The following is a 14,658-nucleotide window of genomic DNA, read 5'->3' on the forward strand; positions in this document are numbered from 1 at the left end:
TCCGATGTCTAGGCCCGTCACTTACGACGCTTCTGATTGGCTGTTGATAAGCCAATCGCAGGCTGGAAACTCTCAGTCTCTCTCGAGAGTTCACATAGGCAGGATGTAAATACCACCTCTCCTGAGGAATACGTCTTTCAAAAGTATCCTTCAGGAGAGGTGGGACTCTCTCGAGAGACTGAAAGTTTCCATCCCTGTGATTGGCTTATCAACAGCATATCAGGAGTGTCATAAGGGACTGACCCAGACATCAGATGCACGGGTGATGTGAATCTACAGTAAATGGAAGAGGATGGATAATGGTTGTTCCAGAATAAAGGATGAAAAGAGAATTGCATTCCTTACAAGTTAATGAAAAAGGATGACCGTGGAGGATGAAGGAACGAGTGTATTTCTATTTAGGATGAAAGAGGTTATGAAGGACCAAAAAACTTTTTTCTTTGTGCAATCGCACGAAAAAATATGGACAATGAAGATTCAGCGTGAAAGATGAAGGATGGAAAAAGGCTTTCTTGCAAGTTCTTGAAAATTGATGACCATGAAGGATGAACGTAGGATGATGAATGTTACTGGAAGGATTGAATTCCGAGTGGGAAGACATAAAATAATGAGTAAAGATAATAAAAGATGAAGATTTTACACCCTTGACATAGCGGTGACATGATGACTCAGAACGGCATGCAACAGTTTCTGAGTGAACTCAGATAACATACTCAGAGAGAGAGAGGGAGAATGTACACCAAGGTTTAAAGAATAGGATAATAGGTTTTCAACGGAAAAGGCTTAAAGAATAGGATAATAGGTTTTCAACGGAAAAGGCAAATAAATAGGAGAGAGAGAGAGATCGTAGAGAAGGAGAGAGAGAGAGAGAGAGAGAAGAGAGAGAGAGGAGAGAGAGAGAGTGTGTACACCAAGGTTTAAAGAATGAGAGAGAAAGTGTATACAAAAGTTTAAAGAATAGGACCTTACCTTACCTTACAGACCTTACAGTTCGTTCGGGTTGCCCCAGGTCCCTCAGTGTGAGGCGCCTCTAATGTCTACCAGAGAGTTGCTAGTACATCTTCCGGTATATTTTGCATCTTCCAATCTTGGATGGTCTGGGATGCAGTTTAGATATTTGTCGAGCTTATTCTTAAACACATCTACGCTCACTCCTGATATATTCCTCAGATGAGCTGGCAACGCATTGAATAGACGCTGCATTATCGATGCTGGTGCGTAGTGGATTAATGTTCTGTGTGCTTTCCTTATTTTTCCTGTATAGTTTTGGGCACTATTAATCTACCTTCTGCTTGCTCTTTCTGATATTTTTAGTTCCATGATATTTTCTGTTATTCCTTCTATCTGTTTCCATGCCTGAATTATCATGTAGCGTTCTCTTCTCCTTTCTAGGACTATATAATTTTAAGGATTTAGTATTCTTTCCCAGTAGTCTAGGTCCTTAACTTCTTCTATTCTAGCTGTAAAAGGACCTTTGTACACTCTCTATTTGTGCAATATCCTTTTGATAGTGTGGGTACATATCATATTGCAATATTCAAGTGGACTACGAACATATGTTTTATAAAGCATAATCATGTGTTCAGCTTTTCTTGTTTTGAAGTGCCGTAACAACATTCCCATTTTTGCTTTACATTTTGCCAACAGAATGGCTATTTGATCATTGCATAACATGTTCCTATTCATCATCACACCAAGGTCTTTAAACTGCTTCCTTATTTGTGATTGTCTCATTATTAGGTCCCCTATATGCATATAGCTTTCCTTCTCTGTCTCCATAATTTATTGATTCAAATTTATCAGAGTTAAATACCATCCTATTTACCTCTGCCCAATCATATACTTTGTTAAGGTCTCTTTGTAGAGCGTTCCTATCTTCATCACAAGTAATTTCTCTACTTATTCTTGTGTCATCAGCGAAACTACTCACTACCGAATCCTTAACATTACTGTCTATGTCTTCAATCATAATAACAAACAATATTGCAGCTAGCACCGTACCTTGTGGCACACCGGATATTACCTTGGTTTCATCCGATTTCTCATCGTTTGCAATAACTATCTGTTTTCTGTTGTGTAAAAATTCTTTTAACCATCTTCCTACTTTATCTACGATATTGTGTTTTCTAATTTTCTTTGCTAATATATTATGGTCTACTTTGTCAAAAGCTTTTGCAAAGTCTAGATAAACCACATCTGTTTCATTTCCGCTTTTCATATTTTTGAATATGTTCTCACGGTGGACTAACAGTTGGGTTTGTACTTTTCCGGGTACGAAATACCGTGGTTGTGTCCTATATTAAACAAATTATTTTTTATTAATGTTTCATAATATTTTTCTTCATTACCCTTTCATACACTTTCATAATATGTGATGTTAGACTCACAGCCCTATAATTACTTGCCTCTAGTCTTGATCCACTTTTGAAAGTAGGGGTGATATATGCTAATTTGTGCTCATCATAAATCTTGCCTGTATCTACACTTTGTCTTAATAATATTGCAAGTGGCTTTGCGATAGAATGAACTACTTTCTTTAACAAAATAGCAGGGACTCCATCCGGCCCTGCAGCAGCTCCATTTTTAATTTCATTAATTGCCTGCACAATATCAGCTTCATTAATTTCTATGTCAGCTAAATATTCACTATTTTCGTCCCTTACTTCTATATCATTATCTTCATTATCTATTCTAGGGGTGAATTCTCTCTTATATCGTTCTGCCAGTTATGTTGCCAAATTTCCTTTTTTTCATTCGTTAATCTCCCTTCAATTCTCAGAGGGCCTATTTTTCATTCTTCTTTTATTCATCTTCTTGCGCACATGAGTATAATAGTTTGGGGTTTGCTTGATATTTAATAGGGTTTTTTCTTCCAAGTCCCGTTTTTCATTTTCTTTTGATTGTATAATCTTTTGTTCTGCATTTTCTATCTTACTTTTTAGTTTCTATAACTTTCCATGCATTTTTTCTTTTGCAAGACCTTTTTTCCACTTTCTGATTTTCTGGAACAAGATCCTTCTGTCTCTTGGTATGCATGTATGATGTTTACTTTTCTTCTTCGGTATATATTTATCCACTATTTTCTCCAATATTTTATATAATATCTCCGTATTTACCCTTATGTCATCACTTACGAAAATGTTATCCCAATCTTTGTTTAATTCTCATTAATTTCTGACCATTTATATTTTACTGTAGAAGTGTATTTTCCATATCCTTCCCACTTTTTCATTTCTTGCTTATCTCTATTTTCACTGCTTTGGAATGAACAACTGGTTAATTCTATGACATTATGATCTGAAATACTCGCATTATAAACTATTATTTCTTTAACATAATTCATCTCGTTCACAAATACTAGGTCTAAAGTATTTTCCTTTTCGACGGAAAAAGGCAAATAAATAAGAAAGAGAGAGAGAGAGAGAGAGAGAGAGAGAGAGAGAGAGAGAGAGAGAGAAGTGTACACCATGGTTTAAAGAATAAGATAATAGCTTTTCGACGGAAAAAGCAGATAAATGAGAGAGAGAGAGAGAGAGAGTACACAAAGGTTTAAAGAATAGGATAATAGCTTTTCGACAGAAATAAATGATAGAGAGACAGAGAGAGAGAGAAAAAGAGAGAGTGAGAAAGAGAGAGAGAGATGTGTTTTATAAAAAGACACCAAGAAATAAAGAATAGGATAAGAACGTTTTCAACGGAAAAGGCAAATAAGTGAGAAGAAAGAAGAAGAAGAAGAAGAAGAAGGAGAGAAGAGCAGAGAGAAGAAGAGAAGAGACGAAGAGTAGAGAGAGAGAGAGAGAGAGAGAGAAGGAGAAGGGGAAGGAAGAAGAGAGGAGAGGAGAGGGGGAGGGGGGGGGGGGGGACTGCAACATCTAAGCGACAAAATTTCAGTAAATATTCAAATTTTGCTTAAAAATCTCAGAGTAATAACTTTACATCAATGTACAACACACTTGAAAGTGAATAAACATCTCATACCAATTAAAAGAGATTATGCATGCAATTACTTAAGAATCGGTAACTTCACTACACTTTAATGGCGCTAACTTGATAAATTCGTCGATTGGTGAATATTAGAAAATCAGGATATGATAAAATAAGAAATCACTTCTGATTTTCCATTACTATCTAATATGGATATACAAGTAACGGAGATTAGTCAGGAAACTACCAATTTAAATTTGCCCCAATGAGATTCTGTAAATGCAACATAGAAGATTGTTTTCATTTGAGAAAAGGGTCATGTACAAGGCACCCACTGATTAGTACACATTTCTCTTCATAGCACAAGTGACAATGAACAAGCTACAGGTTATCAAAGCAGTTACAATGTATACACTGTTTCGAAGCACAAAAAAGGAAATTACCATTTTGCTACAGGATACTCGGGAACTTCCAGTGCGAGATACAATGTTATGGGATTGCTTCTCCCCCCGTTTTCTCTTCGGGTTTTCGTCCTTGTAAGATCTCACTCACTTTGTGCAGACGTATTTCAAACCTTCCACGGTCCTCCTCCAATTCCCACATGTTGTCATTTGACGGGAGTTTTCAAGTCTTCATAACACAGTAGGAGCCCATGCTTCTTCAGTTGTCGGAGTTCAGTCTTCGTGGTGTTGGCCACTTAATCTCTGTCTCTCTGATTGATGAAGTATAATTTCCATTCAGCTTGTATTTCGATTATTTACGATTTGAACGTTATCGGCCATTAACCAAAACTCCTACCACCACCAAGGAAATAATATGACACCTTCGCCAAATTCACTAATGATAAGTTGATCTTACATACAGTTCGGTATCATAATATTAGCTAATTTAAAATACAACGGAATATTTCAAAATACTGAGGTAAAATTAAAATGTCGTTTTGGCTTATTTACAAAAACAGCTGAGCACCCTTTGTCAAAATGTACTGACCTTCCAAGGGCTAAATATACGAGCGGCATTATTTTGAGAATTTTGGGGTCGAACGTTTTGACCGAACAATGAATCCAAATGTCATTTCTCACTGCCTCCATTAATACATTTCGAAACTTCATACCAGAATAATAAAACGCGCACATGAAATGCAGAATAGGATTAATCTACCCAGCTTTAGCAAAAATGTAGGATGCTACCATACAGCTTCACAGAAAGATCACTAACAATCTCTAAAATACCTGTGTGAGTATGTATGTATGTATGTATGTAGTATGTATGTATATATACATATATATATATATATTATATATATATATATACATACATACATACATACATACACACACACACACACACACACACACCCCACACATATATATATATATATATATATATATATATATATATATATATATATATGAAGTCAAAATCCCAGGAAGGAAAGAGAAACAATGGTATATTATGAGCTTATGAACATCACTGCCGACAACATACAAACAATGCTGGTACATAAACATTCGATACGCAGGTACATATCTGGATCCGATTTCCCTCTTATGTAAACCTTGTCGAAACTTTTACGCACCCATTACTATCTCTGTCTGTCTGTCTGTCTGTCTGTCTGTCTGTCTGTCTGTCATTTCTCAATAGCTCTGTTCTGGACACAAATGTAACCCAATTCATTACTCTCTCTCTCTCTCTCTCTCTCTCTCTCTCTCTCTCTCTCCTGTCATTTCTCAATAGCTCTGTTCTAGATACAAATGTAACCCATTTAATTACTATATGACCACTCTCTCTCTCTCTCTATTGCCATTTCTCAATAGCTCTGTCCTAATTACAAGTGTAACTCATTTACTTACTATATAACCATTTCTCTCTCTCTCTCTCTCTCTCTCTCTCTCTCTCTCTCTCTCTCTCTTGTGGAATGGAGGGTTTAAAGAGTCCGGTAAAACAGAACAATGAACCAAGTCCCTACGCGAGGTAACCCACTAACGATTTTCGTGCACCAAATGTGACAAGCGCTGATTTGGCGGCTAATACAAGGTCACTGAATAAGACTAAGGAACTGCTTGATAGCAAAGAACGACTGGTTCCATCGAGCAATCTTTCGTATGGAGTGCATACAATATCGTCTCTAACTCTAAATCTAAAGATAAATCTAAACAAGAGAGAAATGTATTTATGGGTGTCCATCAATAGCAAATAAAAGGTAACAATAAAGGTCACCAGGGGAGAGAGAGAGAGAGAGAGAGAGAGAGAAGAGGGAGAGGAGAGGAGCTGTTAGAGAGAGAGAGCGAGAGAGAGAGATGCGAGAGAGATGAGAGGAGCAGACCCGGAGCGAGAGAGAGAGAGAGAGAGAGAGAGAGAGAGAGACTTACAAGATTCGAGTCCTTGATATAACTTTTTCCATACTGTACATAAAAAGATAAAAATAAACGACATGAGATATAAGCCTTTGAACGTAATGCAATCCTTATAAATATTCTGACCAAACACATTGCATTTTTGCAAACACAAGAATGATCAACAATCCAAAATACTGGTTAAAATCCGCCTGAAATGTCCCGAGGCCATAACTTCGGCTTTTGAATACCCATGACCAAAGGAATGTACGTATTCGTTTTTGAAACAGGGGCTAAAAAACACTCTTCAGAAACATTTCACGAATTCTCGAGAGTACTTCTGCGAAGCTGTTGAAATCACGCAAACATATATGACGAAAATAATGAATGCTTATGACAGGTCAAGGAAATGAAATAACACTTAAAAAAATTAAGTATTCTTAATGGCAAAAAAGAAAGAAAGAAAAAACAAGCACAACGAGAAAACGAGGAGTAACAATTAAAACCTAACAAGGATACTGATGTCAAAGGTAATGAAGAGATTAATGTAATGCTATAATAACAATAAGAAAACATCAACAAATTCTTTAAAGAAAATGCATATGAGAAGGTTTCAGTCTTGTGGACACAAATGATTAGTCTCCTGAATTGGGAGAGTACCTGAAATAGAGAGAGAGAGAGAGAGGAGGAGGAGAAAGAGAGATAGAGAGTATGATGGAGAGAGAGAGTTAGGATTGAGAGGAAGAACAAAAGAGCAAAATTAACAATTATAAAACGAGTGACAATGAGGGACATAACAACAGTAATAAAGTTGATTTAAAAGTAAACAACGATACGAAACAAGCAAACTCACATCACTATGAAATAAAATGAACGACAAGTCATGACCAAAATCAATCATGTGCCATCGTAAATGCAAAACAAAACTCAACCGAAAAGAAATATTTGACGATGATTAAAAGTCATACGTCCATAAAAAAGAAAAAAAAATATCCATGATGAATACAAACAACCGAACGAGATAAAAATCGGAAAGCGTTCCAAAAGACAACAAAAAAGAAAGAAAGCAGAAAAAGGATTCCTTCCCTCATTGCAATGCCCCGGAGCTCCGCGGACGAAAGCCCTGCCAGTGATAAAAACGCCGTTAATCATAGAAATCGACTTCTGAAACTCTCACGGAGTCCCCGTGAAGACTCCTACTCCTTCTTCTTCTTCTTCTTCATCAATCTCTCATTCGTAATTGGGGAACCTCTGAGGTGGTGAGTTACTTACTGACTTACTTACTCTCTTTTGGAAGAAGTAGTTCTATAATGACAAAATCAACTCAATTTTCGTAACAGATGACGTCTATACACAATTATATATATATATATATATATATATATATAGTATGTATGTATGTATGTATGTATAACAAAATATTTATGCATATAGTATATATATAGATAAATAAATGTATAAATATATTACAATCTCCAACATGAAATGTTACATATGCCTACTTTGTAAATACTTATGTATAAATATTATAGACACACACGCATGACACGTGGCGAAACACACACAGACATTAGCAACGACAGAATCTTGGCACTGCCTATAAATCTCCTTATTCAGTACAGGGATATACTAGTACAGTCAATAGCTAAATTATAGGTCGTTACAAAAGGAAAATAAGAGACATTTTTCACTCACAATAAAACAGAACAAAATAATCTCTCTTTGATCTCGGATCACAATGTTTTGAAAAACATATTGTGTCAGAAACAACGTCAATTAGTTTGGCAGTTTTAAATTTGGTTGTAAACTGCTGAAAATAAAAGGGAGTACCTGATATGTCGGTCATATCTAGGTCATACTTACATCTTCCACACTAGGAAATGTTTTTCGTTGTTCACCTCTCACAAGATATACTAAGTGCATCACATGAATCCAAAAAAGGGCATTTTCCTTTTCAATAGAAAATCCAGGAGTGTTGTCAGTGATTTCTCCTGCAATTCTTTCACCGAAGCCAACTCAAAAAAGCACATCCATACATCTGGACATCTTCCGACATCCTACTGCAACTCCAATCTTCTCAAATTTGCTGTCGGAAACCATGCCTCTGATATAAAGCGCCACGAAGACCTAACCCTACAAATCACATGAAACCATTTTTTTAAGATAAATAATATAATCGATATACTACATTGCAAGAGTGTGGAATTTTAGACTTTTCTTAGTTTCAAACTCTTGTTGAGTAACCTTATCCCATCGCAACCTCTTCATCCTAGAATGTCCATCCTTATTAACCCTCTGTTCCAAACGAAGTATGAAATTATTAAAAAAAAAAAATGAATAAAATAAAAAATAAATAAATAAACAAAAATAAAAAACAGAGTAGTGGATCTTCATGTTACTAAGGAAGGGAGCCCTTACATATGTTTCGCCTTACTAGTATTTTTACTACATCGTGAGGCTGCATGGAAAAGTCAGACGCATATCAGTAGTCATAAAAAATTGTATTATGCTCGAATGACTACGTTCGATATTCAGTGGGTGTGGAGGAAAACTGAAGTTTTATTTTGTTGGTTGATTAAGGCTAAATATAACACACACACACACACACACACACACACACACACAGATATATATATATATATATATATATATATATATATATATATATATATATATATATATTTAGTTGTATTCCACATAGGAAAATGAAAGTGGTTTATCTCAGAAAATGCCCAACAGTTTCTTCCTCCAATAAACGCTCCAAGAAGAGGTCCATTGGAGGACGAAACTGTTGGGCATTTTCTGAGATAAACCATTTTCATTTTCCTATGTGGAATACAACTGAATTACCATATCTTCGTACCTAAGAAGATTACCAGTACATATACACACACACACACACACACACACATGTATATATATATATACTATATATATATGTATGTATATATATATATATATATATATATATATATATATATATATATTGTATATTATACTATGATATATGAAACCACAAATCATCTTATACTGCATGTGATAAAGCCAAATCGTAGTACGCGGGCACTTACTGAAGATACACCATTACTGAATAAATAAATAAATAGATTGCAAGCCCATAAAATCCATAAAGCTGGTAAAACATTCTAAAAAAGCTAAACAACTGAGCATGTCGGTAACAAGACACGAGACGTTATTAATCTAAGGCATGGAAGATTTGGCCACGTTCTTTATCCCTCCCTGATTGACGCAGTGCGGATCAACTTGGGCATACTGTTCAAATCCTGCAGGAACGGGACGGCTCCTGAGTCTGACGAGTCACACTCTTCGTTTCCATATGATAGGATGTGGAGGAAGTACGAACAGGACCCCCACAGTTAAGGTTGTGTGGCAGTAAGGGCAGACGCCAGCCAGGTACTGTAACCAAGTGCGCCCTTTGGCCGTGTGATAGGATATGTTTATTTACCCATTTCGTGCCAAGTACTGTGATTAAGGCCCTGACAGTTGGCCAAGATGTTTACGTCCTCGTAGTTTACTCCTTACACTGCCTAAAAATAATGTATACTCTACATGATAGTGACAAATAGTTAACTAATTGACCGGAAAAATTCCATCGATAAGGGATGCAAAAAAACAAATAAGTAAATAAATTAAATTCCATCGATAAGGGATGCAAAAAAATAAATAAAAAAATAAAAAAAATAAAAAAATAAAAAATGAATAAATAAATGATTCTGGGAAAAGAATAAAGTATATTATTCCGTAACTGGCATTCCGAAATAATGATTTTATGAATAAGGGTAAAACGTGTTTCAATTTCTCTTCAAGAATAATAAACGATTTAATATATAAAAAACGCCTAAGCATTCGTACTCTTATATATTTATTTCCCATGATTAACTAAACTTTTACCTCACAGTTGCCTACACGAATAATTTGGCGAAAATATTGCCCAAAAATGCACGAACCTAATTAGAATAATTTATTCCTAACTAAATAATACCATCCTACTGCAAGACGTCATTTTGCTCCGGAATTCGGTCGAAAAAATACGCAGAATAATCAAAAATAGAATTAGCGTCTACCGGGAAAGCAGTCTTGCTTAGCCGCCTGCTTCCGGGGTTCATTATGACCTATCGCCGCTTGCACTAGACTGCTGTGGGCCGTTGGAAGTTCCACTAACATTCGAGCATCCTCTCCTTTCCAGGTTAAGATACGACGTCCGGGATTTAACCCTCAAGACGATCCATTAGATACGACGTCCGGGATTTAACCCTCAAGACGATCCATTAAAAGTTAAATTTTAATCAGCCGGTTAATGACTATTGGTCACTAGATTCTTCACAATAGAAGCAGCGATCATCTCGTAAGGTAGGTTGTTCAAGGACTACTACTTTTAATATGTGTTTGTACCCACGCAGAAAAAAAAACTAAGGGAAAGGCTAGGCTGCAGCTCAACCTCACACAACTGAGATCATGTTCATCAGTTCAGCTTAAAGGTAGAGCCATAGTCAAACAAATCTATTCACAACCGCACAGAGCAATCAAAAGGGAGATTGTATAGTTGAAGTTCAAAGGCTATTATAAGGTTCTTGGATACTGCGCCGCAATTTCTCGTTCGACCTGAAAAACAGGAGGGTAACATCATCGGTTTGGGTTTTAATTTTTATATCTGAAGAGCACAAAATCACCCATCCTTTCCGAGTCAATCAATATGACTAGCCAGTAAGATTAAGTAGTTTGTGGCCAGGTTGGCTTGAGAGAGAGAGAGAGAGAGAGAGAGAGAGAGAGAGAGAGAGAGAAAGCTTTGATCGTGGATAGAAGAGATCTTTAAGGTTCGAGACGCATTCTTAAGCTTACTAAACCCACGTGTGACAGACAATAGAAAATCATGAAAGGCGACCATCACAATGGAATGAAAATAGATCCGACTCCACTGATGACTGACACATAATGGAGGATGTCGTGCAATACTCTATTAAGCCCTCGGTGAATTTGACAAGAATGGAGCCTTTCTCAGAGTCTCTGAACGAGAGGAATGCGTCTGAAACAACGTGACTTTACAATGAATGGCAATTATAATGTAACAATTAGCACGTCCAACATCTCTGCTCTAAATGGAATCTTCGTTCTCTCTCTCAAGGAGGTAATCTTTTTTGGCTCGTCTTGTTTGTTTGTATGGTTGTTTTTACGTCGCATGAAACCAGTGGTTATTCAGCAGCGGGACCAACGGCTTTACGTGACTTCCGAACCAAGTCGAGAGTGAGTTTCTATCACCAGAAATACACACCTTTGACCCGTCAATGGAATGCCCGAGAATAGAACTCGCGACCACCGAGGTGGCAGGCAAAGACCATACCAACCACGCCACTGAGGCGCTTCTCGGCTCGTCTTGTCTGTGAATCTAACAGACAGATTTTGACCGGATTGTTTATGCCCCAGGTGAAGACTGATTAGGATTTCGTAAAGGGTTCAGGGTCACTTAACCACTTTGTTCATTCTCATGGTCACTGATGTACAGCTCAAAGAATCGACAGCTTTTAGCTACATTTGGAAGAGGACGTGAATATTGCTAAGTATTTGGGTGTACACGATTGCCCTTTCTAGTTGCTGTATGTTGTACCTGCGTTGAAAGAAACTAATTTCATTGCACAAAATTCACTTTAGAATTAAGACAGCATATTTATTTTGGAAACAAAATGGACTGCTTTCTGTGAAAACTGGGGTCGTCAGTTACGCACAAGAAGATATTCATATTCATCTCTTACCAGTAGCGTTAAATATGAAGATCAGACAAAGGGACCATCATTCTGTACATTAATCTATTAGTAAGCGAGGCTGCCCAAGGAGTGACCAAAGACAATTCTAAAAGTGGAAGTTATTACCCACAGAAAAATAAAAATATGGATTACACAATGTATTTCATTACAAGGGTCAATTTTGTTTTAAACTGAGGACCATCCTTGAGAAGTAGATATATATGAAAAACTGAAAAATGAATTTACTCCATTAATACTCATGTAAGGTCTAAGCTCAAGAGTATCCGCCATACGAACAATACAATAAAAATGTGGTTTTGCATGTAAAGTGTCAGAGAACATAACATGGCAGATGCACTTCTCTTCTGAAATGTATTCTTGAGACTGGACCTTGAAGATGACACAAGTATAGTCACTGAAGAGCGCAAAAGGTCCACCTAAAGAGATGTACTTTCATGAACAAGTAGCAATGGCCAATTTCAAAAGAATTTTCTCTTCTTCTCCTTACGTATTTTTCCACGAGGACTTTCTCTCGCTTGTCTATCGAGGTAAGTTTCGTGTTGAGCTTTCTTCCGTTGTTCCCAATTCGTATTTCCTTTCCTTTCTTAAGAGCAAAAGGTTTATCGCTTCCTTTTGGGTCAGACCCCATCCTTCCAATCTTTTATCTCCCTCATCATCAATAATCAAGTTTTTCTTTCAACAATAATTATTGGTAAGAAAAATAAATCAGAACGTTTCAGTGATCGCTTTCCTACACTAATGTTGCTATTATCTTTATCAATTTATTTTATCTAAATACCTTTTTCCTAGTGGGCTGAATAAAGTGCAACAAGTATATTTGGATGAGGTTGCTAGCCCTGCCTATCTTTAATGGCCTCATATACCAATCGCGATTGGCACTCCTTGGGGATTATCTATCCTAGTACAGACCAAACCCAGTGGCAGTACCACTGTGTATCCAATTGACCGCCAAGGGTCTCTCTGCCCAATGAAACTTCGGTTGTGGTGACAAATTCATTTTTAATTTGAGGCAGATCAACCACTAAGGAAACACCGGAGAACGCAGAGAATGACATACTGGAAAAGAAGGGTATAACGTCATTCAAATTTTAGTTTGTCAAGAAATTAATTCTGACTAGTCTCCTGACTTACTGTCATGAATTTCTTACTTGTTCCTTCGTTAAGATTCGCAAGATCTTATCATAGTACCTCCCTTTTCAGCCATTTGCTCAACGCCTTGAAACGCTGACCTAAATTTATAAAATAGAATAAATCTGTATCTGAACCATGTTTGCCCGTCTTTTTCCTTTATACTATACATATATTATTATAATAATATATATTATATATATATATATATATGTATATTGGTTTATATATATATATATATATATAATAAAGTATATAAATATATAATTATATATATATATTATATATATATATTATATCATTCGAGCTACAAATGTCCTTTAATATCTAATTCGCTCTACCTCGGAATTGATATATTTTTCATATATGTACCGAGGGGGAATTTTTTAGTTGATAATAATTTCGTACCCCCCATGGGGGTACGAAATTATTATCAACTAAAAAATTCCCCCTCGGTACATATATGAAAATATATAAATTCCGAGGTAGAGCGAATTAGATATTAAAGGACATTTGTAGCTCGAATGATTTATATGAATCACGGTGATGTGATAAATATTCTATATAATATATATATATATATATATATATATATATATATATATATATATATATATACACATATAAATCATATACCCAAAAGTTTAAAGAGAATCATTGGTAATATAAGGCAAATAATGTTGCAAGCTAAATATAGCATATGTATATCCAAGCATGCAAGAAAAGTAAGCACAGGTTGGATACAACAAGTATTTGGCTGAGGACTTAAAAGAATGATCTATTTTAGATTATACGTATGTGTTCATATGTGTATGAGTATATATATATTATATAATTATATATATATATAAAATGTACAATATATAATATAATCTTTATATTATCTATATAATAATATATATATATAGTTGTTGCAAACTTCTTCTATATATTTCAGCAGCATCGCCCCCCCTTCCCATTAACTTTCTTCTCATTTGGCCCAGTTCCAAAAAGGCTTTGGATCTTGATGAATTTTCTAAGAATCCCCATTGATCTCCGAGAATCTCCTGTCCGCCAAAGGCAGGACCTTCCTGAATCACCAGGGATATTCTTTATAACCTTGCTTTTAAGGATTTTTTTTTTTTTTTTCGGGGGATTAGGGTTGGGGTGGGGGGGTGGTGGGGGGCCCGGACGGGAAGAGAGGCGGATTTTTGGCAATATGTTTAGGACGAACTCTTTCCTATTTTAGGGCGAGTTGGATGATCATATATTCTTCAAAACGGTGGGGTTTAGAAACTCGTGCAGATATAGTAACAGTGTTGAGAAAATAAAGCTTCTTTTTTGCCTTTCGTATTAAAAAAGAATTTACAATATAGCTGCTAAGCAAAGGCACATAACAATATTACACACAAACCTGCATTACCTACATACATACAATATATATATATATATATATATTATATATATATATATATATATATATAACATATAATATATATATATATATATAT

The 14,658-nt window shown here is 35.9% G+C and overlaps 1 protein-coding gene across 1 annotated transcript in view; it reads right to left on the reverse strand.

Moving 5' to 3' along the window:
- Positions 1–14,658, reverse strand: part of LOC135196579 (uncharacterized) — a 266,337-nt gene that overhangs the window by 190,582 nt on the left and 61,097 nt on the right. The window lies entirely within an intron of this gene.

Source organism: Macrobrachium nipponense, chromosome 18, assembly GCF_015104395.2.
Source record: "Macrobrachium nipponense isolate FS-2020 chromosome 18, ASM1510439v2, whole genome shotgun sequence".
Taxonomy (NCBI): domain Eukaryota; kingdom Metazoa; phylum Arthropoda; class Malacostraca; order Decapoda; family Palaemonidae; genus Macrobrachium; species Macrobrachium nipponense.